This window comes from Apteryx mantelli, chromosome 7 (genome assembly GCF_036417845.1).
Source record: "Apteryx mantelli isolate bAptMan1 chromosome 7, bAptMan1.hap1, whole genome shotgun sequence".
Lineage (NCBI taxonomy): Eukaryota > Metazoa > Chordata > Aves > Apterygiformes > Apterygidae > Apteryx > Apteryx mantelli.
In genome coordinates this window covers 20,727,646-20,751,941 of record NC_089984.1, presented here as the reverse complement: position 1 = coordinate 20,751,941, position 24,296 = coordinate 20,727,646, and the positions used below count along the sequence as shown (strand labels likewise).

The window sequence follows — 24,296 nt, the reverse complement described above, 5'->3', positions numbered from 1 at the left end:
TAACATGAAGGACAGATTATTCTTTTTCTCTTTGCAGCACACTAAAAAAATCAAGTTATTTTATCTTCTCCAGACTGAATAACCCTGACTCTGTTATTATTTCCTTGCAGGCCACATTTTCATTGCTATTGCTTTCTCCTGAACTTCCTAAAGTACGGTGCACAAAAGCAGCTGCAGCATCCCAGCTGACATCTTTCCAGTCGGCAGCAGAGGGAAAGATTACCCTACACACACCAAATGCAGGGATCCTTCAGAGACATTATTTGCACTGTTGACTCCTGTTCAACCACATGATCCACTACAACCCCTGCTTCACTTCCACAAGCCTACTACTTGCCAAAACAAGTTGTTTACTTTAAGCAACAACAACCTGACTTTTAATTTCACTGTGTGTTTTATATAAAGTGGAAAAGAAGAATTAGGGGAGAAAAGCAATGCAGTATTGTGAAATGTAAGCATGCAATTTATGTAATCCATTATCAGAGCAATATTTTGGTAAGAGCTAGTAATATATACAAAAATAAAAGTCATCTTTAGTTACTACAAACACAAGGGAGATTGGCATTTATCCTTCAAAAAGCAGAGAACTTTTTTTTTTCCTGATCTCATTGCCTTCATTGCATTCAGTGGGATGTGTGGATGTGTGGGATCTCTTAACTGCTTTTGAAACTGTCACTCATAATTACATAATTGTCCATTGTGGGGATTTTATCACTTCCTCCAAAACATCTGGTCATCAGGTACTACTGGAACCAGAACACTGTATTACATATATCACTGTTGTGACTGGACACAGCATTCTCATCTTCTCCTTTTTTTTCTTCTCATAAGTGCATTTTATGACTCAAAGTAAGCCAAAAAAGAAGACTGGCTTTTATGATATTAAGAAATACAATATCAAAGAAACAAAGTTGAGAAATGACAGATGGAAATTCTTCTCATATATTTTTATGCAACTACCTATGAGTTCTGAAAGCTACTGGACAGTATTTATGCCAAGACCCCAAAATACCACCTGCAGTTAAAACAGGAAGCTGTATTTTCTGACCAAACCGTTGAGAAAGCATCACATCATTTTTGTTTCAACTATATTCTCATTGCTATTTACATTACAGCACACACCAAAAGGCTTCAGCCAAGATTAGGACTGTCATATACTATGTATCTATCCAAACACATACACAAGCACACAAATACATCTGTATACATAATCATTATTTCTGTATATCTAATAAAAGACAGTCCATATCCCACATAATTTTCAAAAGAAACAGAGAGGGCAGACAACTATTAGAAGGGACATATCATCCTGATTTGACAAAAACAGGACTGAGGCAGCAATGAAAATAAATTGCCAAAGTTCACATGAACAGCAGAGCAAGGGAGCCAAGTCAAAATTTCTAATTCCAGTTACAGCGTATTAGCCACAAAGCAATCCTCCTGCTTACCTTTCCCCATAGCCACCAGCTAACACTGACGTAAGATGCTTGCACCTAACACTCCCTGCCATCCCTGGCAGTGCTAGCGCTGATCGATACTGAACAGTTCTCCGAGAACCAGAAAGGAATGCTCTCCTACTGCTACATCTGGGAATTCATTCGTTACTGGGCCAAATTTAAGAACCCCGTATCACTGTTTTCGTTCCTCGTTCCCTGACAGTTCATACCAAAGGCCTACACACAGACATGGTTTCAGCAAGACATTTATTTCACACCTGAAGTAAACTAAGAACATAGTTACTGTGGTCCAACAACTAGCAGTTGGTTGTTAAGTCACGACAGCTAGAAAATTGCTTTAGTTACTGCACCCTTAAAAAAAAAGTATCAAGGAATGCTGCTAGAACAGTCAATAATCATCATCATCATCATACCTTGAGTTAAAGTACAGCACTTCTATATGTCAACAAAGCTCGAGAAATAGAGGATTAACTGAAGAAACAGCACCAAACCACCACAGGCGCTTGCTTCTGTACTTGAATAAAGCATGGAAAAAGAAGTAACAGCGGCATCAAAAGTGAGCATATATGAAAATCAGAAACACTGTAGGAAATGATGGAAAAGAGAACAGCTGAGCCAAAAACTAGGTTAGAAAAAGACATCTCTCCAGAGCCCCAACAAATCCATTACAAGACGCTAGTGGGATGTTAAAAAGCAAGGGACTTCTGTAGAGATGTTTAGCCCTCCTTTATGCAACACAGTGTTATAAGTTATATACTTACCGTGGAGAGTAACACAGCACACTGAAACTAAAAATGACTGCATACTGAAAGAAGCTGCAAAGACAAGAAAGCATTTGATCAAAGATGCACACAAGGCAACATATTAGGGAAGGTTACGAATGATGTGAGAAGAATTGCTATGGATTCATTTCAAAGAATAGGGGAGACTCCATAGAGAGGAAACTGGCAGAAAAGAGCATCAACATTACACTGACACAGTTTAGTAAAAAGCCTAACACAGGATTACAGCAAAGCACAAGCTGCAACAAGCAAACAAAAGAGCAAAGTACTGATGTGTGTGGGGGCACACAGCAAAAGTATCTAACCAGGTACTTTTAGGACCTATTTTGTTCATTTTATATTAATGATAGCTTTCTAATCACTTTATGTTAGCATCACACAGCAGGACCAACCATGCATGTAAGAGCTCAGGTTGCTCTTAACATATCTTTAAGCTGAAGCATATGACAAATTTTTACAGAGGTACTGAAGAATCCCAGGTCTTGTTCTCTCACCAGCAAATAAAAAATATGCCAGTCACGCTACAGATTATACTTTCTACTTTAATAAAGCAAGCAAACTACTCCCACCATGTGCCATGTGTTAAGAGCCAACTCCATTTTTATTACTGATACAAGTACTTCCAGTCAGAGGGCAATAAAATATCAGCAAAAATTGGCCAGGAATGGCTAACTGAGACAAATCATAAACTCCACCACATCTGCAGAGTACTGCAAAAAGAGGGTGGACCATGGGCCTGATCAACTCTTCTGCTGCTGCAGATCCAATCTGCTGTCCATACTTCTCACCCTTGAGTGACATTATAGTTCTTACTCTCATTCTGCATCTCTCGCATACAGCAATATCAAAATGATTTACAGAAGAAAACAAAAGAGTCCTCCCAGCAAAGATAAGCTAATGTACATGAACAGTTATATGCCAGTGGGATTTTCTGGCTCATGCCAGAAAGAGGAGTAAACTAATGTCGGCTAAAGACAGAATCCATCCCCTCTATCTAAAAGAAATGCTTGTACTCTATTAGTACAACTAGATGAAGCCTAGCTATATAAATAAAACCTCTCATTTCAGCTGAGTCTTCATGATCTCTCTGGCATCCCATCACCTTCTCCTCCTCACAGCAAAACTCTCAGGAGGGCCTTTGATACAGTTTTTTCATAGCAAGCCTGTTGCTGAAGTACATCGGACAGGAATGCAAGTCTGTTTTTATTATCTACTCTTGGCAAGTTACCATTTATAAACAATTAGGTTGGAATTAAAAAAAAAAAGCCAGCAACAAACAATAAAGTTCTGAAGGAAATGCTCAAATAAGTACTTGCAAGTTAGCATGGTTTAAGACTGAAACCTATTGTCTCGAAATCAAGGGGACCTGCATTCTCGTTTGAGAGCCTGACTGACGTGCTGGGTGACCTCAAGCACATCGCTCGATCTTTCCCACAAAAAAAGTCTCCTTATACAACCTTCCTAGGTATCTCACTTTGATAATTAAAAAATAAATATACTGTAAATCCTCAGTCCTATTATTACTACTACTGTTACTATGGGGGCTGAAACTGTCGTCAGCAAACAGGCACGACATAATTTAATTTTCTTCAAATATTTATTATGCGACAACATAGCCATCTGCTTAACACTCACTATATTTAGTTTCTGTCTTAAAAATCACAGAGAAAGAAAATACCAGCTTCTGCCTCTCACTTCTACACATCCTTTCCAGCCACACATGCACTAACACATGGCCAATATCAATTCAACCATAGCATACAAGAAATCACAAGAAAGCGGATAATCTTTCGGTTTGGATCAGAACAAATTTATTCTCCAAGACACCAAAAATAGAATTCCTAGTTTTATATGTAACCAAGGCTAAAATTTTAATTTCAGCTTTGAGGACAAAGAACAGGATATGAAGAAAATGGAGGAATAAGAGTAGACAGATGGCAATAAAGCACTGTGCACAACAACCATAGGCTAAAAGAGGACAATTATAAGAATATTACATATCTATACAGAAAATATAACTCTTTAGCAGCATTAATTTCATTCCAGTACATTATAAAATAAATCATCATTCTTAACTAACAAGTATTATACAAAGGTGCCTTTGGCTTCTAAATGCATTCTATTAGGACAGTTTTATGAAAAGGCTTTTCTTCTCTCAGTTTGCAAAGTATTCTCCCAACAGCCTACATGCAAAATCTTTATCTAACGTGGTTCACATCATATCACTGAGACTGAGATAATACAAACCAAGGAGGTAGCAAGAAGTCTTACCTAATTAATACACAGTAAGCAAATTTTGTGATGAGAAAAAACAAAAAAAACAGAAGGCACCATGTTTAGCATTAGGCGAAGCTGTGCTGATCTCCTCATTTTACGCTTCCCTGTTCCCTCCTCCGCAAGCCAAGTGCATGAAGCCGATCTAGGGCAACCACTGCTCTTCTAGTCCCGAGATCACGAACAGCTCCCAGCGCACCACAGCTCCTGGCAGCTGCATCCCTTACCCTGACAGTCCTGGCCCACCAGCCTAACTCCAAATAACCCTGCTCAGTTCTGCCTAAGAGTACGCCCTGATTTTCTACTGCTATTTATAAACCATGATATCACATCAGGTCAGTCACGCCTCTCACAGGGTCCAATATATCTAACATTGCAACAGAAAAGTGCATGGAGCTTAGGCCAAAGAAACTCTAATGCACAGGTGAAAAGGCAAATGCATATGCCAAATGTGTAAATGCAAAAAAATGCCTAAAGTTATGATGCTTGGTTTCCTTTAATCAGTTTCTTTTTAGGTATTTTATTGTTGACAAATCTTTCTCAGTTTTCACACAATCAAAAGATAACATTAAATAGTGGCACACTGATATCATTAATTAATTTATTGGTATTTTATGTTTGGATGGATAGCCAATAATAATTCCTTAATAGAGAGACAGTATTTTATCCAGCAAGCAAGCATGTTTGTTGACTTGTCTTTTTGCTCATGAAATGTAAATTCCAAATGCATGAAGCAAATGATTTTTTTTTTTAAACTGGGACTTACAAAGAAAAACAACAGTAAGGATCTAAAGATTATCTTTTTGCACACAAAACAAAAAGAAACCTAATCATTTGGGAGGACAGACATAATGACTGTTTTAAAATTACTTTTGTGTTTGTGGTCATAACCCACCAGTTCAGTTTCTCTCATTCTAGCTTGTGGTATTACATGTTTATTCAGAAGCAATTTGAACAGAAAAGATACGGTTAGCTCTGCCAAGACCTGATATCACAACAGAGCATCAGTGCCACAAACCCAGAAACTCTGAGTCAGGGTTGCTTCGTACTAGGCTAGCCCAAAACTTCAGGTGTGACAGGGTAGGACTGGGCAATACAAGGCCTTTTTATACGTGCAAATGACAAAGTAACACCAACGGGCTCCCTGAAAAGCTCTCAATCAGCCTTATTCAACTTGCCCTTTACAATACCTGGCCAGCAGGACCAAAACACAGCTGCCCACTTCTGACTCACACTCTCATGGAGCAAGGGTTGAGCACAGACAACTGCAGAGGCTTCCAACCTCTCTTCAGTTTTTGAACAAGGACAAAGGTTTAGACAAATACAACAGCAGACAGACTTCAGTCCAAAATGAGATAACACTGGATTTTGTTTAAATGGAACATGATCTGAAGGTTGAAGATGTACTGCTGTATGCCAGAACCATGTACAAATAACAGCTAGATGTATTTGTTACAGCACTTGAAGATAATCTCCAAAAAAATTCGCCATTGTTCCTCAACCTCATCAAAAGCTTGTATTTATCTTAAATATCCTGCCTAGATTACAAAATATGTTTCTACCTAACGTTTTATCACCAGTGTGATCATCTGAACATAACACCTTGTTTTGAGTGGGATCTTCATAGTTGTTTTATGGTCTGGCAAGAATTATAATTATTTAAAGTACAAAAATGTCATTCTGAATTTGGCCTGAAACTCACTCACATCAGTATCCTAACATCTACACTGTCTAGTCCCCAATATTTCCAAGAATAGCAGAAGACTGCCTTGAAGACAGATTTGTAGAATAATCCTCAGGAAAAATAGTCCTTCTTAGCCCCTACACTTAGAGATTACCTTAAGATAAAGGCAGGTGTCTGTCCTTTCCAAAAGGCTTTAGAAGTTTGTTTTCATTTGCAGGATTTGTCTATATAACAATTACTACTCCCATAACACAGAAAGATTACCTCTGAACTCCAATAAATTTTAGCACCAGTGATGTACTGCAGCAGTGAATTCCACAAACTAATTGTGCACTGAATGAAATATATTTCCTTTCTTCAGAACTGAATTTGTTACTTTCCAATATCATTGACAGTCTCCCCTTCTGCCAATGGCAAGCTACCTAGTCCTGAATCACTACTCAAAATGAGAAATTGTCAATATCTCCTTTACAGAGAAACTATTTCATAAATAAAAAGAACTCTGCAATGACTGTAATTCTTAGACATGCTGTAATCTGTATGAATGTTACTGGCGATGCATAGACATCTGCAGCTGAGGTCATGTTTCTTCACCGCAGCACTCTGCGCAGCCCGCAGTACTAAACCTTCCATATCCCCGTACCGGGGCTACAGAGCAGAACGCTGGGCACCTCTCACAGCTCGAAAAGCACGGCCTAGAAACAGCAGGACCACAGGCCCACTGTGAAAGTAACATCATCACCAAGAACCATAGTAAATACAGAGTTTTTAAAGGGCTGCTGGCTTTCTTGAGTATGTGTCAGCATAATTATCACTGCCGGTTACTAGAGAGGCATTCTTCCCTTGATGGTGGGAACAAGCGTAACAGCTGTATGAATCAGCTGCTCGCTGGAGTACTGTTCTTCCGAACTTGCCGTCAGACCTCACTCCTAACTGTGGGATGTGAAGATTGCCTTGCTTCCTGCTGCTGATTTACAGAATTAAGAAACTGGCATGTATAAAAACAGGTCAAACAATACCTAAAAGTTAATTAAACAAGATAATCAGCTAACTGACAAAAAGGAAGAATTATACTAAACAATCCACTTTTAAATTCTGATATGGCAATTTGTCCTCTTCATCCACCACAAACTGTTAGGGAGGGATGAGTAAGGCATTTCTGTATCCTTTTGCCTGTCATGAAGTGCATCTTCTATCCTAATCTGGCCAGAACTACTGACAGAAGCTACAACCAAACCTTAAATCAGTGTACTTGATGGCTTCCCCTCTAGGATCTGAAAGCTTTGATAGAACATGTATGACCCTCTGCCCAGTTGAGAAGCCTTGCATAGACAGTAATTTACCTCTTGCAATTACAGGTGGCACAAAAACTAAGCTCACTCTTGAAATAGATTAAATAACTTGCTGTCCTTCTTCAGAGGTACTGTTACCTGATTTCAGTTTTTCTTGTATTGACAACTAGAAAACACGAACCAGCATATAAATCCTGTTAGAGATCTGGTATTACTTCCCTGATGTTAGCCACAAGGGCTTTACTAGGGGTTGAGCAATTCCTTGATTTATGAGAAGAATGATTCCGGATGGATCAACAGTTGTTAAAATATTAAACTAAAGGATGTCTCCGATATGCCTGATGATGAGATCACCACTATTTCTGAAATGACAGAAGCTCATGTAATGGTTTGAAGTCATTTGGTGCTGACAATGACCAATAACCAAATACCAATGACAATGTTTTCTTAGGAGATATGAAAAAGGCCTTTCAGCACCTCAGAGAGGGGGTATGACCAAGTGTGCTCAATTTGGATGAGCCAAAGACATTCAAATTTGTCATACACCAGAAGATCAGTGAAACAGTCACTATTTTTTATGAGTTTTGACATGCTTGTCTAATGTTAAGACATTAAATATGGATATTTGTTGAGCTCCTCCTTGTCATAATGGGCTGCAAATGAAGAAGGTCCCACTTGCTTGACCCTTAGTTTCCTCTCTTCAGTAGCAGAGGTGTAAACACTGCAGTAAATTCAGTAAATCAACCAGACAGTCCAAAGTGACGTCTACTTGGAAAACCATCATTTTGGCAGGTCCTATGAAAAACCAATAGCGTATGACCCATGCACAAACATTAAGATGACAGAGACCTGCCTTGTATGTAAGCTACTGTTTTTCTGTTCCTCTCCTGTTCCTGAGGAGAATTCAATTTAACTATCACCAAAGAGTAATCTGTGTTCTACTCAACTCACCTTTTTTTTTAATGTTTCTCTGAAATAGTACTGGAAAATAAATGAAAAGTTACTTGCTAATTAGGGATCCAAAGGGGGGAAGAGCAGACACAGCAGGCACCTTCCACCGGTGCATGTTATTCAGATGAGATAAAAGGCAGACCACTCTACAAAAGAGCCTCAAGCAAATATCATTCTTCCATTTGATCCAAAAAAAAAAAACCCTCCTGGCACAGATGAACTATCTAGAGCTTTAAAACAGCTGAATTTAATGCTGGGCACAAAGTGAAAATTTTAATTAGAAATCAACATCTCAAGTTCCATTTAAAGACATTCAAAGAGCACTTGTTCACTTCAATTTTCCCTCTTGCAAAGGTTTCTGTCTTCCAAGCCTGAACCTTTCCCTGCCTATTGTGTTCTTTCTTTAATATGAAAACCATGTATCCACCAGTTTTTTCCTTTCAGTGTTGCTAATGGAGGCAGTGGAACATGACTCACATCCTGTTTGTTTTTGGTTTTTTTTTAAATCCACCAGCAAAATCTGTGCTTGTCTCCCATCCTAGCTTTCTGCTGCAGCACATCTGAAGCCATGTCCCACAGACAGCTCACCCAGCCCTTCCTTTGCCCCTTCGTAGTGAATTTCTACAACATTACAAGAAAGGCAGACATCCCAAACTTTGCATGCAGGTTGCCAACAGCAGTCTTCCAATAAGGCAGCTTTGCAACAAAACAGAGGCGAATCACAGCTTCTTTGTTTTTAGCACAGAACAAGTGGTCAACTGATTGGATAAGCTCACTGATCTCTTCAACATGAAGACATGGATTTACACTAGGCAATATGGAAAAAACAATCTGCTTTAATTATAGTCCCTAGTGAACTGCTGTTTGCACAGATGATCTTTGTTCAGGACTGATTAAGAATGAAATACCACATCACATGACTGCTGAGCTACATCAGCAGTTTTAACATATATAGACTACTGTAACAAAAGATACTCAAGTCTACGGAAAACACAGCAAGTCTACTAAGAGCCCCTAAATTTAAAACCATACAAACCTAAGCTGCAAAAGCAGCCATCCTCCAGCAAAAAAAAAACCCCATGGTGTTCTTGATGTAGAAAACAGTAACAGAAACTAATTACTCTTTTTCTTTGTAATAAAAAAGGAACCTGAAAAAGTATTATTGCTGAAAAGATTCTGCGGTAACCCACTACTGAGATAAAAAGAGAGTCATACCTCTCTGAACTATAGCCTCAGTTCTGAATCTAAAATGTTTCCTTCAAAATTGCTCACAGTAACTTGTTTTGTGCAAAGACTTACCGTGTCAGCTATTATTTTAGAATATACTCTAGAGATGCAGCCTTCTTCACAGACTAGACAAACTCGAAGTGATCAAAGTTCTGGGTTGTGTGGATAAGTAGAGGATGGATTAGGAGAGGGGTTTGATCATCATTTATCCTATGATCTGCGGGATCTGCTGCTCCTGTAGCAGTTTCCTGCCTGTTTCCTTGCTCTTTCTGTAACAGTTTTGTGGCCTGAAGAACACCTGTGCCACTGGGGCTTTTTCTTGCAGCTTTTCCCTAAAAGCAACAGGGCAGGGAAAAGAGGCTGGCTTGAGAAGGGAAAAGAAAATACCTCGTCTGGACGAGAAGACTGCAAAAGGAAAGAGGAAATTATTGACTCATGAATTATATATTAAGTTGTTTCACCACTAATGTCACAGGACCTCCCATCCTCAACCTCTCCACTTCCTCCTTTCTTAAAAGCACTTACATATATGTGTTTTTCTCCCCGTATTCTAGCAAAACTTAGCTATCATTTAAGCCAAAACATTAATGCTATTGTCACAGAAGAGAAGACCAAAGGACAAAATACAGGAAGTAATTCAAGGTATGACTTTTTGCAACTCATTCCCTAAAGACAGGGAAAAAATATCCTAGCAAACACAGCAAGCTGAGCTCCCAAGATTTAATGTTTCAAGGCTGGAAGTTAAGCTGCACATAACATGCTATAACATCACTGAGGAGAACATATAAAAAATCCTTGCTTAAATCACATTGTTGGGTTCCAAAACACTAACATCAGTAGATAAAAAAAAAAACCCTTAAATCTGTAGCATGCTTTCTTCCTTATAGTACTTACAATAAAACAAATGTAGATGGAAGAATTAACAGAACAAGTGTGAAAAAATGAAAAATGAAAAGCTTTCTTCATCTATGCAAGTCATAAACTGTCATATTTAAGGGGAATGCATTATGGCTGTATAGACAATCTTAATTCTGGTATATTACAACTTATTAATGTCTGTCTTTACAACCTTCAGAATATCTGAATGTGGGTGTGCATGTGCATGCATATACCTCTTTCTGCATCTCTCCTCCTGTCTGCAGTTTCCATGTTAAACAAAAAACCTAAACCAGGAATTTCATCACATAAGCATCACGCTGATAGCACATGGGCCATCAGCAGAGCTATCACCATCTCATCTGCCACACAGCCATTTTGAGCTAACCATAAATTATAGCAACTTTAGGCTGTTTTCTCGGTGTGGAAGAACTGTAAAAAGGAACAAGCATTGCCAGAGGTTTTTAGGTATTTTCTGACAGCCACGTCTTGAGATTTGGAGACCTGATTTCCATTTGAAGGCACAAGAAGGTGCCACCATCCTTCCATCTACTTCTTCCTACCTGTACCATAACTATTTCACTTTCTTTTCTCCTCCAAAACCAATCTCTCCCATCTAATCTGTTATAATCCACCCTTCTCAAGTTCCTCATCCCATCCTTGCTGTTCACCTACCAGTTCCCTGTCTAACATTTCTCTCTCTGGCAACATAAGCTGAGCCATGCTGTACCCCCTTAGCGCAATATCTTCCATTTATAATTCCCAGTCCTCTAGTTCAACCTCAGCATGTCCATCATCTCTTTGAACCCCATTCATTTACTAGAATCATCCCTCTTTTTTAAACAGTCATAATCTCTAGCTCCCACAGACCCCAGTTCCAGTTTCCATCTCCTTTAGGGATCCTCATGGGTCTGTTCATACACCGGCCAGCTCTAGCTCATAACCCTGGGATGCCCCCATCCAGGAGCTTCCTTCTCTCCCCTCCATATGAAAGCTGCAGAGCACAGACTACAGGATCAGTCCCCAGCTCTGGTGACAGCTCCAGTGCTGACTATACTGAAAGGGCAGAGACCTGCGATTCATGGGAAAAATCGAGCTCAGCCCCAGGCTCAAGTATGCTCATTGTGGATGGGATCTTCAGAGTTTCTAAGCATTAAGCTCTACAAAATCTTAAGCATGCATAAGCTACATTTTTTCCCCTGGCATCATATCTCTGAGTGAATTTTCATGGGATGGGAAAAAAGTATTCCATCTGTAATGCAATATCAACAGCCACTTATTTTATTTATATATTTATTTATTTATGTATATACACTTACATTCTTCTTGATAGCCACAAAAAACCAAAATAATGGATATCCATTTTCATCATAATTCATATTCATTTCCCTATCCCACCCATCCACATCAGTGAAAAAAGCACCAGACTTGATATCAAGATTCTCTAGAGCACATACACAAACCTGCTATATTGCTTAGTTAAGTTACTGATTCTCTTAATACTTATCCACCTACCAAAACAAATGGTGAAAATACTTTTCTCCAGGAAGGGGAATTGCAGTGTGACAGTAAAGGGTAAGACTACAGTAGAAAATGCTGCAGTCATTGTAAGCACTAGCCCAAAAAACCCTCAATGCTTCTACCATCTTCTGATGAAAATTTATGTGACACAGTGCTGAGGCTGACTCAATTCTACCTATAAATACCACAAATACTTGCATCTCTTGCTGAAAAGTAAGCCCAAAGTTTTGCAGGCAAAAGTAATGTATATCATATGCTTTGAAAGCATATACAGTGGTTTAGTAAATGCTTATCTTTACTTGCCCATTGGATGAAAAGGAAAAAGAAAAGGAGAGAGCAAGCAAAGTACAAAAACCTTTCAAAGAGAATTGAATTCCTCCTTTTCCAATTTGTGTACATGTGTTGGGAGGGTCTTTTGATGAAACCTGTGGCAAATCAGCACATGGTATTTAACTGTGGTGAGCAGCATGATGTGGTGTGAACAAGAGTTCAGAGGGCCAGGAAATAGCGCTTGCTGACAATCACTTAAACCTGTTAGAGGTAGAAATCTTCACAGGAGCTCAGATCCACAGACATCACAGCTCCCTCTATGCAATGATCTTTCCTGGGATACAGCTGCTCTTTGGAGAAAAGTCAGTCCCACAGCCCATGCAAAGTCATAGGATGAACAGCTCTTCCGTACAGAAATAAACTGCATTAGAAAATGCAGCTTTTTATTAGAACTGGCTTTTGGGTCTCCTACTGACAGCTGACATCGTTCTCTGAAGCAACGCAGTAGAATGTCTAATATCTGTAAACTACTTTAGCTCTCATAGTAACAGAAGAAAAACATTATGTTCACTGTTTAAATAAAACAACCAAGAAGTGCTCTTACACAAATTGCCATGTCAGATACCACAACTGGGTGGCAACTGGTTTGTAATCTCTGGAACGGGGCCTTATAGTCCCAGCACTATCTTTCAGAAAAATAGCAGCTGGCACACAAAGATCAGAAATGTCAATATTCATTAAAATCACATTCCAATTTGAAAATTTTAGAGCAATATGACATTTTCAGAAGTACTGGGCTTTAGAAAAAAAGCAGAGTTGGCCTTTTCCTGGAAAACCCAGATGTGGTATTGTGGTAAAAGCCAATGTCCGAGGGAGAATGAGGGTCCCCCATAGGTGCTCTCAATCTCGCCACACACATACCCCTTTTTTCACAAACCAGTGTGGATGGTCAAAAGGAACTTGAACTATCTTGAACTGTTAAGTTGATACACTTCACTGGACTTAAAAGTAGAAAAATACGGTAAAGGTAATCTTATGACTGCCTGGCTTTTGGAAGGGCTGGGGGCTCTGATGAATGTACTTATTGCTGTAATCTTGAGCCAAATGCCTAAGGGTAACTGCTATTTCAAATCCTCTAAAACCTTGAAAACAGATAATCCATTGTTTAAAGATTTTAACTAAAAAAAACCCAAGGCTACAAAGCCTCAGGCAGAGAGAACGATGAAACACTAGACAGGAGAGTACTTTGCATTAGTTAGCTGCCCACATATTGCTATGCTCTGCACACTATTCAAGAAATAGCAGCAATTGGACCTGTGAGTCAGGAAAGAGCTTTTTGGAAGAGGAAAGAAAAAGGGGATTCCCCTGCCCAGTCACATGGCTACACGCTCCCAGATGCACCATATGCCAAAGGTTTTAAGCCTCAGTAGTGATTATCTATGCCCAGTATGAGCTACATTAAAGAGGCACAGAATTTTTAAAGCACTTGGCACTTGCTCTGTGGTAATGAGGCCCCTTTAATAAAATGCCTCAAGCTGAATATTCAAAATATTGCAGCATTCAAAAATCAGTAATCACTTATAACTTTCTGCAGCTAGTACATTTAAAGCATGATGATGCTGTGCTACTAGCGTAATGGGAATGCTGACCTTGTGCAGGAAGTTTGCCAAACCAAAAAAATGCACTGTATGACTCGCTCCCCAGGAGAGAGATACCATATCCGAGCGACCGCGACAAGGGAAGAACTACTTCATTTGCTGCTGTCATTTACTGGTTCCCAGACTTTGTCATTTCCAAAAATAACAAAAATTAGCAAACATTTCTACGAATTTTCATGTGACATTTCCTCACCACTGTTTAAGAGGGTCTTGGGTGACAACGACAGGATAAAAAAGCCTTTTGAACCAATACCACCAACTCCTAACCAGACTCTGATCAGTACTAACCAAAAGTCATTTCCATTTTTTTCTCATTTTATTCTCCTATTTCTCAGCTGTAAGCCTGGCCTTAGAGCAAGAAGAAAGGGATGAGAAGTCTCCTTACATTCACAGAAGGAATTTCAGTGCAGTATGCAACCCCTTCCTATACCTTTACAAGAAACATTTTCTCTCTTTCTTTTCCTCCATGACAAGTGGAATAAAGCTAGACTGTAAGGTTTTTCTAAAAAAACCCAATGTTACCCAAGGATATTTTGTTGTAGGAAATCTAAATTTAAGATTTGAGTGTTAGATTAGATCCTAATGTCAGTACAGATATGGTCATCCTTATTTGCATTTGGCCATGAGTTCCTTCATCCTATCCTGCTCATTATGAAAGTCCTGGCATCTGTGCTCACAAGCTTTTCGGCCACTTCCCCAACTTTGTCAGCAGTTTCATAGCTGAACTGGAAGACAGCTGTTGTAAAAGGTCATGACTACAAAGGAAGATGCAATTTCTTAAGCAAATTCATACAGTCCCAGGAAGGTTTCAGATATCCCAACAGAGATACAATAGCAGAGGCTGGATAGCATGAGTGCCAAAGGGCTGTGAAGGGAGTACAAAAACAGTAGAGGTCTCAATGACTGTTTTCAAAGTTGGTGCCATCAACCCCCTCCTGGCAGAGTAAGGACAGGGTTACTAACTCACTAGGCCACGAAGACCAAACAAGCTCTGCATCTCTAAGCAATGCTTTCTCCAGATCAGGATGAAGCCTGATGATGGGGAAAAAACAGAATCTTGCCTTTGTGTTGTTTACACTTCACATCTGTATGAAGAGGTGCTTAACTTTTTTAACTTTATGTATTTTTTAAACTATCGAATACAGGTATGAGACTAAAAGGTTTACAGACATCCTTCAAGAGCAACCTTGATTCCAAGGCAGACACTGTATCAATTTCCACTACTTTGTCTGTCAGCACTGCCTCTTGCTGATCTTCACCCCTGCACAGGATGTATTTCAGGAAGATATAATTGCAGGAAGGGGAAGGGGCCTTAGCACTTGCAGTAATTTCAATCCCCAAAGATCTGTCCAGAATAGTATCATGGGTCAGACCGTCAGTGGCAGGGTGCTGGAAAGAGATGCTGAGGAAAGCAAAGAACCAGCTTTTTTTTTTTAAAAAGAAGTTATGAAAAAACAAAACCAAGAACCTTTCTGTAGAAACATAAACAGCTTTCTGCTGCAACATGTCCTGTCTTTCTGGTAAACTGCACAGCAATGTAAAGATAATGCAGTGCTACTCATCAGAGAAGCTGGAAAGTGCTGGAGAACAGCTCAAAAAATTCAGTATAGAACCTGTGACCTTCGCTCTGCTCTGCAACTTGATCAAAGTGACAGCTTTCCTCTTCCCCTGGATGCATCTCCTTTAGAAATGACCATTGCTACGATTTCTTCAATCCTTCCCTTCATAGGAAATGACATAAAAAATGATATAAGATGATATAAAAATCAGTTTTTATATCAATTGCATTATCACTGTGCAATTAAAAGTGGAAAAGAACAGGAGCCTATGAAGGGATGCAGTTGCTAGATCACGGTTGCTGGGAACACAGCTTGTCTGTCGTCATGTTGCCCATTTCAGATATCCTTTTGGAGTTTGTTATTACCACTGTTACTTAAGTCTAACCTAGATAAATTTGACATCTAAAATTTTGCTGGGCTCATTCAAAGAAAAGTAGTGTAGGACCTCTTTCGATGACACCAAGTGAAACTGTACCTTTACGGTGATCATTTGGCAGGCATTTACGTGAGCATGCCTCTCCTCTTCTCAAAAGGAAGCAGCCCTAGCACCTCACCAACCCACTGTAACCGCAAGGCACTCTGCGGTGTGTCACCACACGCATCTGAGCCCGAGTGGGGTTCCTACTGATCAACTGAAAAATAATCCTTCTTTTTCCCTGGAAAAATGAACATTAACATAGCAAAAAAAGAGGGTTGTTCTGTTCTCACTATTTTAATTTTCCCATCAGTTTCCTCATCCTGCTTGCTGAGTGGCTGTGCCAATACTGAGAAGAGTCAGGATGGGACGGGACTGCTCTTCTCAGTGGTAGCACCAGCTTAAATGCAAACCAAGAGAAGTATGTTCGAAAGTCATCTTCACCTGTTTGCATTTAGCAACGGGAAAAAAATAAGACTGATATACAAATAGGATAATTATACAATCGCTGTACAAGGTGCCAAAGAATTAAATGTAACAACCTTAAAGAAACATTATACTGAACATGAACTGCAATTAGGACAACCCCTGAACATTACCTTGTTCTTAACCTCCTCACATACACAATGCAAGACCAAAAGGGACCTCCAGCTCTGTCTGCGACCACAGGCACTCTGTCCTTAAGTGTGGTTACTGAGGAATTTGTATTTAAAAGTAATGCTGGGAAAAGCAAACGAGTATTTTGTCTGAGGTAAAACAAGTTTTCCTGCAGAAAGCTCTGTGTTTATATGTCCATATGGACCCAAGCCAAGGAAATGTGCCATATTCTATGCACCATCACATGATACTAAACTACAGGTGCTAACACATGATAGCATGTTTTCATGATGGCCTTGACTCAGGGGAGTAAACTTACTCATATCATGTTTTGATACAAGTGGCCAGATCTGAAACAGGAACAGAAAAGAAGAAAATGGATGAAAACCTGCAGACAAACTCTAAGTCAGGAGACAGTGACAGATCTCTGCTTATAAGGAAGATGAATATGAGTCATCCTAGGGTAAAGCACTCGCAGTGTGAGCTAAAGTATGGCTGACTGAATCCAAAACATTTAATTAAAGTGGATAAAAACAATGAAATTAAAAGTAACAAATTAAAATACGTGATTTGTAACTGAAGTAGAGAAAAAAATGAAAGCTTAATATTTCTGGGAAGATGTCTGGACAATAAATTAGAAATGGAGACCAGCCATTTATGCCAGGCCTCAACGCTGAAATGAACCCATCTCTTTGGAGCTTCTGGACTCAGCCAAGATCCTACTTTATCCCAACTGAAAGACAGATTTGATATTGTGATAGCTCATACTGTTCTCCTGAAAGAGGACACATAAAGCTGATGAAAAAGAAAGCTAACTCCTCATCTCCCAGCAATCCTCAAGACATGGCGCTCTGCAGTGATCAATGCAATCTCCTCACCAATTCCTGCCTGTCCTCTCTAGTATGCCTACACCCTAATTTAAGGGCTAAGTGGTTCACTGCTAATAACATGCCAATGAAATTCAGTTCTGTATCTCCTCAACTGACATAAATGTTGCCACTTCCAAGACATCCCTACACCTGGAACCGACTCCTCAGAAGAAAAACACACACAGGACACAGGTGACGACAGCTGGAAGAAAACAACATTTTAAGGAGTCGGCCAAGACATCAATCTTTTCTCCAAGGAAAAATTCTGCCTTTAATTAGATGGCACAGAGTCCCAAGTCCTACAGTGCCCCTGGTTCAACTTGGGCCATCAAGTATTAAGAGGTATTCAACTTGCTATGAAATTACATTATTCCTCTCAAGCAATGATCTAGAAATAATGTGCCGCTATATTGGTCCATTTCAAGTCTGAACTCATAATTCACTGGAAATTAAAATTTCCAGCTTGTGCAGAACAGAAGTCTGTCTCTTTACAGGCAAAAAAAATGATGTAGGACATTACATGGCCTTTTGATACTCAGCTTGCTTCCAGAGCCAACTACCTCAACTTTTAAGACTTTGAATCCAATGAAGATCTGTTCACGACCTGGTCTGAGCTGTCTGGTAAAAGCATAGCTGGTCAGAGTCACAAAAAGGTTCTGGTTACCAAAAAGGCACAGGGGGACCCTGACTGTGGAACAATTTAACAAACAGGTAAGGGCAAAGAGACTGTTGAAGGTTGCAGAGCATGCTGTAACATTCAGCATTTGCAAAAACTTCCAGAATTACTGACAGTAGCACAGAACAACTACATCAGCATTAACAAACAAACAAACAAAAAGCAATTCAGAGAAGAAGTGTCCTAAAAGTGGGAATGGTAGTTAGGAGCAGCTGCTTAGTCCAGAAGAGTCAAATTCATGCAAATCAATTATCACTGAAGTTATTAAAAATGCTACACTGAAAGAAGTCCTGGATTAGATACAAATAAATGTCACTCCAGGAGGCATTCAACTTATCTACCATTAGATGTCTGCCCTGTTTTCTACTCTTCCTACATCTGAAATAAACACTGTCGGTTTCCTTTACATTCAATGCAAAGACAAAAAACTACTTTAAGAACATGATTCACCTCACCAAATATAGGCATCTGCTTTAGGATAAAATGAACTGTGCCCTCAAACACCCTTAATATAAGGGAACATACAGTGACTAGATTAGATGTGGACACTTCAGTTGTAGATCTTTACGTACAGTCAGATGAGTCCAGCTCTCAAACATGACTAATTTAAACATTCTAAAAACCCTTTCTGACATGAATTTTCCCATGCCTTCTAAAGCACTGAATAGGGCCAGATAGCTAACGTAAACTCATTTGAATAAGAAGCTCTTAAGACAAAAACAGACATTTATAAAATGTTCTGGGGTTCTTTTAACCTTTTGAAGCAAATATAAAATTCCTCTTCTTTTCTAAATTGATCTCTATTACTTAGAGTTTATCGCAGCTAGGGCCTGTCATCCCACTGTTTCCTTTGAGGAATTTAAATGAAAGTGATTGAAAATTTAAGAGTTAAGATCTGTTGAAGAGCTCTAAAAATCCACATGCAAACTCTGATTTCACTTCAGAAGTACTGCCAAGCAAATTAGCATTAATTAGGGACAAGCTGAAAGACCACCAAAATATTAGGCTAATGGAATCATCCAGAACCATAAGACCAAAACGATCAAAGAAAAGCAAGTTGCTCAGTCATATAATCTAACGGTCCTGACAGGTAAGCCTCCCAACATGAACTGCTCAGAGGAACGCCATATTCTTAGAAAGTTTCTGATGCAAATGAAATGCAGAATGCATGAGACTGGAGCAATAGTGAGGAAAGGGCTAGGAGCTAGGGTTGTAAGTTTTAGAAGAGAGCAGAGGGCAAACTAGAACTGCAAAAAGCAGAGATTAAGGAAGGAGGGAAAACACTGTCATTTCACTGTCCCTCTTTCCTGCCAGCCCAGCTCCCAAAATAAGTGCTGAATATGGAGGAAAATTACACACCAATAAATAAAAGCAGCACTGACCCCTAAGCCTGGTGAGGGCTACAGCCTGTCAATATGTCATTTAACATGTAGAGCTTGATGTTCTACCCTCTTCTCCATTGTGGAAAGCCTTCGCCTCCGAGGAGCTCTCCGAGAGCCCTTGTCTCCTCCCGCCAGCGGGAATCCCGGGACAGACAGCGGTAGGGACGGGAACACCCTCCGCTGTCTCCTGCTTTACAGGGAATGCCGAGGATAATCTCTTCCTCAAATGTGGGTGCTTCCAAAGGAAAAAGAAATCAGAATAATGCACTAGAGTTGGGGGAGAAAAGACAAGACAAGACTAGTGCAGTATGGCTGTACTCTGACCCCACCAAAAACCTAGATCACACTCCCTCATTCCCATCCCACATTCAAAACACCCCGCAGAGCACCAGGGACGGCAATACGTAACTGTGGCATGACAGCAGCACACAGCAGAGACCTGCATCAGCCCCACGCACTGAACAGAGGACAAAACTTGTCTCTCCATTCCACCTTTCTTCGATCCTGGGGGGGGGGTTGGTATCTAACCACAGTTAGTTTTAATGTTTAACTTCATGATTTGTTTTTAATGAGGAAAATTATATTCAGTTCATGAAAAGACAGTGTGCAGTATTTTAGGCTAAATTAAGGTATTAACATTTTGGCCCGAGAGCAGCTGCAAACACTGTTGATATTAAATGTCTACAATCCCAGCAGGAGGAACAGCTTTGGTTTCATACGGATACAACACACTTGAAGAGACAGGTATTTCTAAACATCGTATTGGCATGGTTAATACATATGCAGGTGTTGGGTGAAGCTGTTCTTATTCATTTTGCACTATTCATTCTACTCAACAAATTCAAAAGCAGACTTGAGTCTATACATAGAGATAGACCATGACCATTTCCCTCCTTGTTGGCAGAGCTTTTGAGGCTGCTTTAAAAAACAAGCAAACACCAGTTCCCACGTCAGTGAAAACTGATCTTGCAACATTACCCAGTATAAGCTACAAATATTTTGAGAAGGTCCGGGCTACATTTTACAAATACATCAACCACCTCACACTCACTGGTAAATCAGTTACCTTACTAAAAATATTAGAGCAGGGAAGAATATGGTGGAAGATATCTTCCTGATGTAGAGGATTAATTCATCATTCCCATCTAGAGATTTCTACAGCATTTTTATTAGGGCACATATGGATTGAGCCTAGCGATCTATATCATTTCCTTTCTGGATATTGGTTTATATTGAAAAACAGTCCCCAAACAGCAATTGCCAGAGGCCTGAGACCTTCAAATATTGCTAGGCAGAGAGAACAGTTAGGGCTCTGATATATGCGCTACGGTAAATCTCCTGGTGGTGATTTAAAGCATAACTGCGGCCCGCTGCTCTGCTGGAGACTCCAGCCTCCGCAGCAGGATGAGCGGAGCAGAGAGCGCGTCTCCACCTTCGCTGCCGCACCGCGCAGTCTGGCACCCGAACTGAAACAGGCGAAGCCGAGGCACGCGTCCCCTTCGGCTGTTCCCGCCGCGGGGGAACCGCCAGCATAAGGGCAGGGTGCACAGCTCGGAAAAGCACCCGCGAGACTTGGAGCGCCAGCGCGCCGAGGCCAGCAGCGAGCCGCACCAGCGCGCCGTGCCCACAGACCGGGCTGTTGCGGGCCAGGGGTGAAGCGCGTTGGCACAGGCATAGTGAAACGCACAGCCTCACCTTTTTGCGTTATGTTCAATTAACCAAAGCAACTATATTCAGGAAAGTCACCGGAAATTTTACAAAGACAGCTGATGCCACTCTGGGCCTTAAGAAAATAAGCTCCCAACATTAGGCTTGCACTAATTCTGCACTGTTCAAAGCCTGTCTTCACAGGCAACAGTAACTTAGATGTATTTACGCTCAGCCACGGAGACTGGAGAGGCAGCTTGAAAGAGAAAAACTGAACTCGGCGACCCTGGGCATTAGCGACAGCTACACAAAAGCCGGAGGAGCAGAGACGCGGGAGCATCTGCCCTAATCACTTGCAGAACGGGGGCAGAACCGATGCTGGTGCCCGATGCCAGCGCCACAGACGGACCCGACCGCCCGCGCGCTGCCGCGGCCTCGCTGCCTCACACCCACAGGCTCCGCTGCAGCTGCCTGTTGAGCTGGAAATCTGATCCACTGCAAAGGTTGCTGACAGCCAGAGGCTGTTCCCTTGTCTATAAAATATCCTGTAATAAATTACATTACAGACTGGGGAAAAGGATTCAGAAGAGAGAGGATTAAAGCACAACCTTATGAGAGCTAAATGAGACCAATTAAAAGAGATTTGCTACAAGTGCTGAGGGATTTTGACCTGAGCTGTAATCAGGGATGGATACGCATTCCTTTAAAACAGGAAAATGAGTGAGAGATCATGTGTAAACAACTCTGCCAATTAAAAAGAAACAGATTAGCTTATCAGTGCAGCTCTGCTCAGAGAACCACCGCATCTTCCAGATGTACCACAGAGCACGCTGAGATCGGCATTTAAACCTTCCAAACCAGGCCCAGAGCTGAGGAGATATGCTGTGGTTCAGGACACAGACAGAGGCCTCATCTGCATTTTGATATTTTTTTGCCTCTTTTTCAGAAATAATAGGATTATAAAAGCTAACACAAAACTAGGCTCAGGCTTTTTTTTACCAGGTCATCTATGTAAATGCTGATGGAGATCAGACCACAGGTTAGGCATCACAACAGTAAAACATGCCTCACACAAAAGCCATGGAGCAGAGAGCATCATCACTGCAACTGCTGGATAAGGCTGAAAAAACACACAGCTTTCCAGCACACCTCATGCACTGATGAACACTCGTGGGTATTATTCCACACCTTCAGCAGTGATTCTCAGCTTTCTTTGTATCGCAATCCCCATTTTGCTGTCAGAACGCCCCACGACTCCTCCTTCCTCGCAGTCAGCAATACCGAAAGACAATATTGGTCCCCCGGTATCTGCCCTGACACCAGGTTTGAGAACCGACACGTAGCAGCAAATTTCACTTCTGCGACTGAAGTGAAAAATCTGACGTGGACAAATGTACCACTACTTCTGCTCCGCGCCCTTGCTCTGAAGTTCATTCTCACCTCCTTTGCAAATTTCCAGTATTTCCTTGTTCAAAATCATATACATTAAAAAAAAACAAACAGTTTTACAAAGGCTGAAAAATATCAAGGAGAAAGAAAAGACACATTAGGAAACTGTGTTAGAGAAGAAGCAGCAAGGAGAATAACATGAAATACTTAGAAAGGGAGCAAAAAGTAAAAGGGAGGAATGAAAAAAAGAAAGAGGAATTTGGGAAGAAGAAGAGAATTTAAAAAAAAGTAGCAAACATATGCACCAATAACACTAAGAGATACGTACATGTTCACAGCTGCTGACAGTGGAAAAGTTTTGGAGTATTTTACGTTTGCCAAATTCTAGCACAGAGTTTTTCCACTGGCTCAGATCTGGTCTAGCAGAGTCAGGCTGCTTTCGGGATCAGTCTAGCTCTCAGAACAGCGTAATCGCTTTTGGGCAGCGTGAAGTACAAACTATGATGTTTTTCTAGGTCCAACCTATTTTCTCCCGCGGGTTGGATCCATGAGCCCCGCGCTACGCAACCAGCTGCACCGAGCAGGCCGGTGCAGGGAGGCCGCCGGGGCAGCCGCAGCCGGGAGGGCACCGCAGGTGTCTCCGCGCCCGGCCCCGGTCCGGGCTCGCTGCGAGGGCGGACGTGGCACAGCCCCGAGCCAGCCGGGCCACGGGGGCACCCAGCCCGTCACGCTCCCAGGGCGCCGAGCCGCACGGCGGCTGCCGAGTTTGTGATCGCTTCTGGCTGTCTTCGAGCCACAGCACCCGTGTCCCACCGCACCCACACCACCCGCACGCTTCCACCACCCAAAATTTCCCTGCCCAAGTATGCCGGGTAATCGAGTTGACTGCATCTAACCCGAAAACTTCGGCAGGAGTTTCAGGTTTACCTCTTTGCCATAAAAAGCAAAGCTACGCCTCTTAACGAGGACGCGCGCACAGCCAACGATCCTGAACGCTTGTTTGGCAAGGTTTGCCACACGGGATCCCAGTGTGCAGAACCGTAACCGGAGGCTGAATTCGGACATGTGCCATTCGCCCGCTTCTGACTCGCGCTGCAACACGGGCTTCCTTGACTCTGGCCCGAGCAAGCGGGGCAGCCTCGCGCCCTACTTGTCACCGCACCGCCGCGGGCGCCGCCGCCCCGAGGGAGGGAGGGAGGCAGGCGACGGGCGGCTCCCCACCTCCACCGGCTGCCCCGGGCCCCCCCCGCCGGGCTGTCGCCGCCCCGCGCGGAGCTCGCGGCGGCCGCGCTCCCCCCCCGCTCCGCTGCCGGGGCGGCGCGGCCGCTCGGCACCGCGCTCCCCGCGCACGGCGGCGCCGCCGCAGCCGGGCGGGGCCCCGCGGCCTCCCGGCGCGGCCGAGCTGCGGAGCCCGCCGCGCCCGCGGCCGCCCCGGCCCGGGGCAGCGCCGCCCCCCGCCGCCGCCGGCTCCTGCTGCTCACCTGCCGCAGGGGCCGCGCCGGGCGGGCGAGGGCTCGGCTGCCGGCGCGCGTCCCCCGGCGCGACGGGGACGGCTCAGGCCGGCCGCGGCCCGCCGGCTCCCGGCCGCTGGGTGCCGCTCCGGCCGCTGGGGGAGCCGCCGCCGCCGCGCCGCCCGGCCGCCATCTTCCGCGCGGGGGAGGGGCCGGCGGCGCGCGCGGCCCCGCCCCCGTCACCGCCCCGCCCCGCCCGCGGCGCCGCAAGGAGGGAGGCAAGGGGGGGGGGGGGGGGCCGCGCTCCGCGGGAGCCGCC

The 24,296-nt window shown here is 42.3% G+C and overlaps 1 protein-coding gene across 6 annotated transcripts in view; it reads right to left on the bottom strand.

Annotated features, from left to right (window-relative positions):
* The window catches only part of NDST2 (N-deacetylase and N-sulfotransferase 2), a 141,788-nt gene extending 117,761 nt beyond the window's left edge, over positions 1-24,027 (bottom strand). For all 6 annotated transcript variants that reach the window (XR_010884719.1, XR_010884721.1, XR_010884722.1 and 3 more), the window contains exon 1: positions 24,008-24,027. The gene's annotated coding sequence lies outside the window, so the exon portion shown is untranslated. The remainder of the gene's footprint in view (positions 1-24,007) is intronic.
* Between the last annotated feature and the right edge of the window lie 269 nt (positions 24,028-24,296).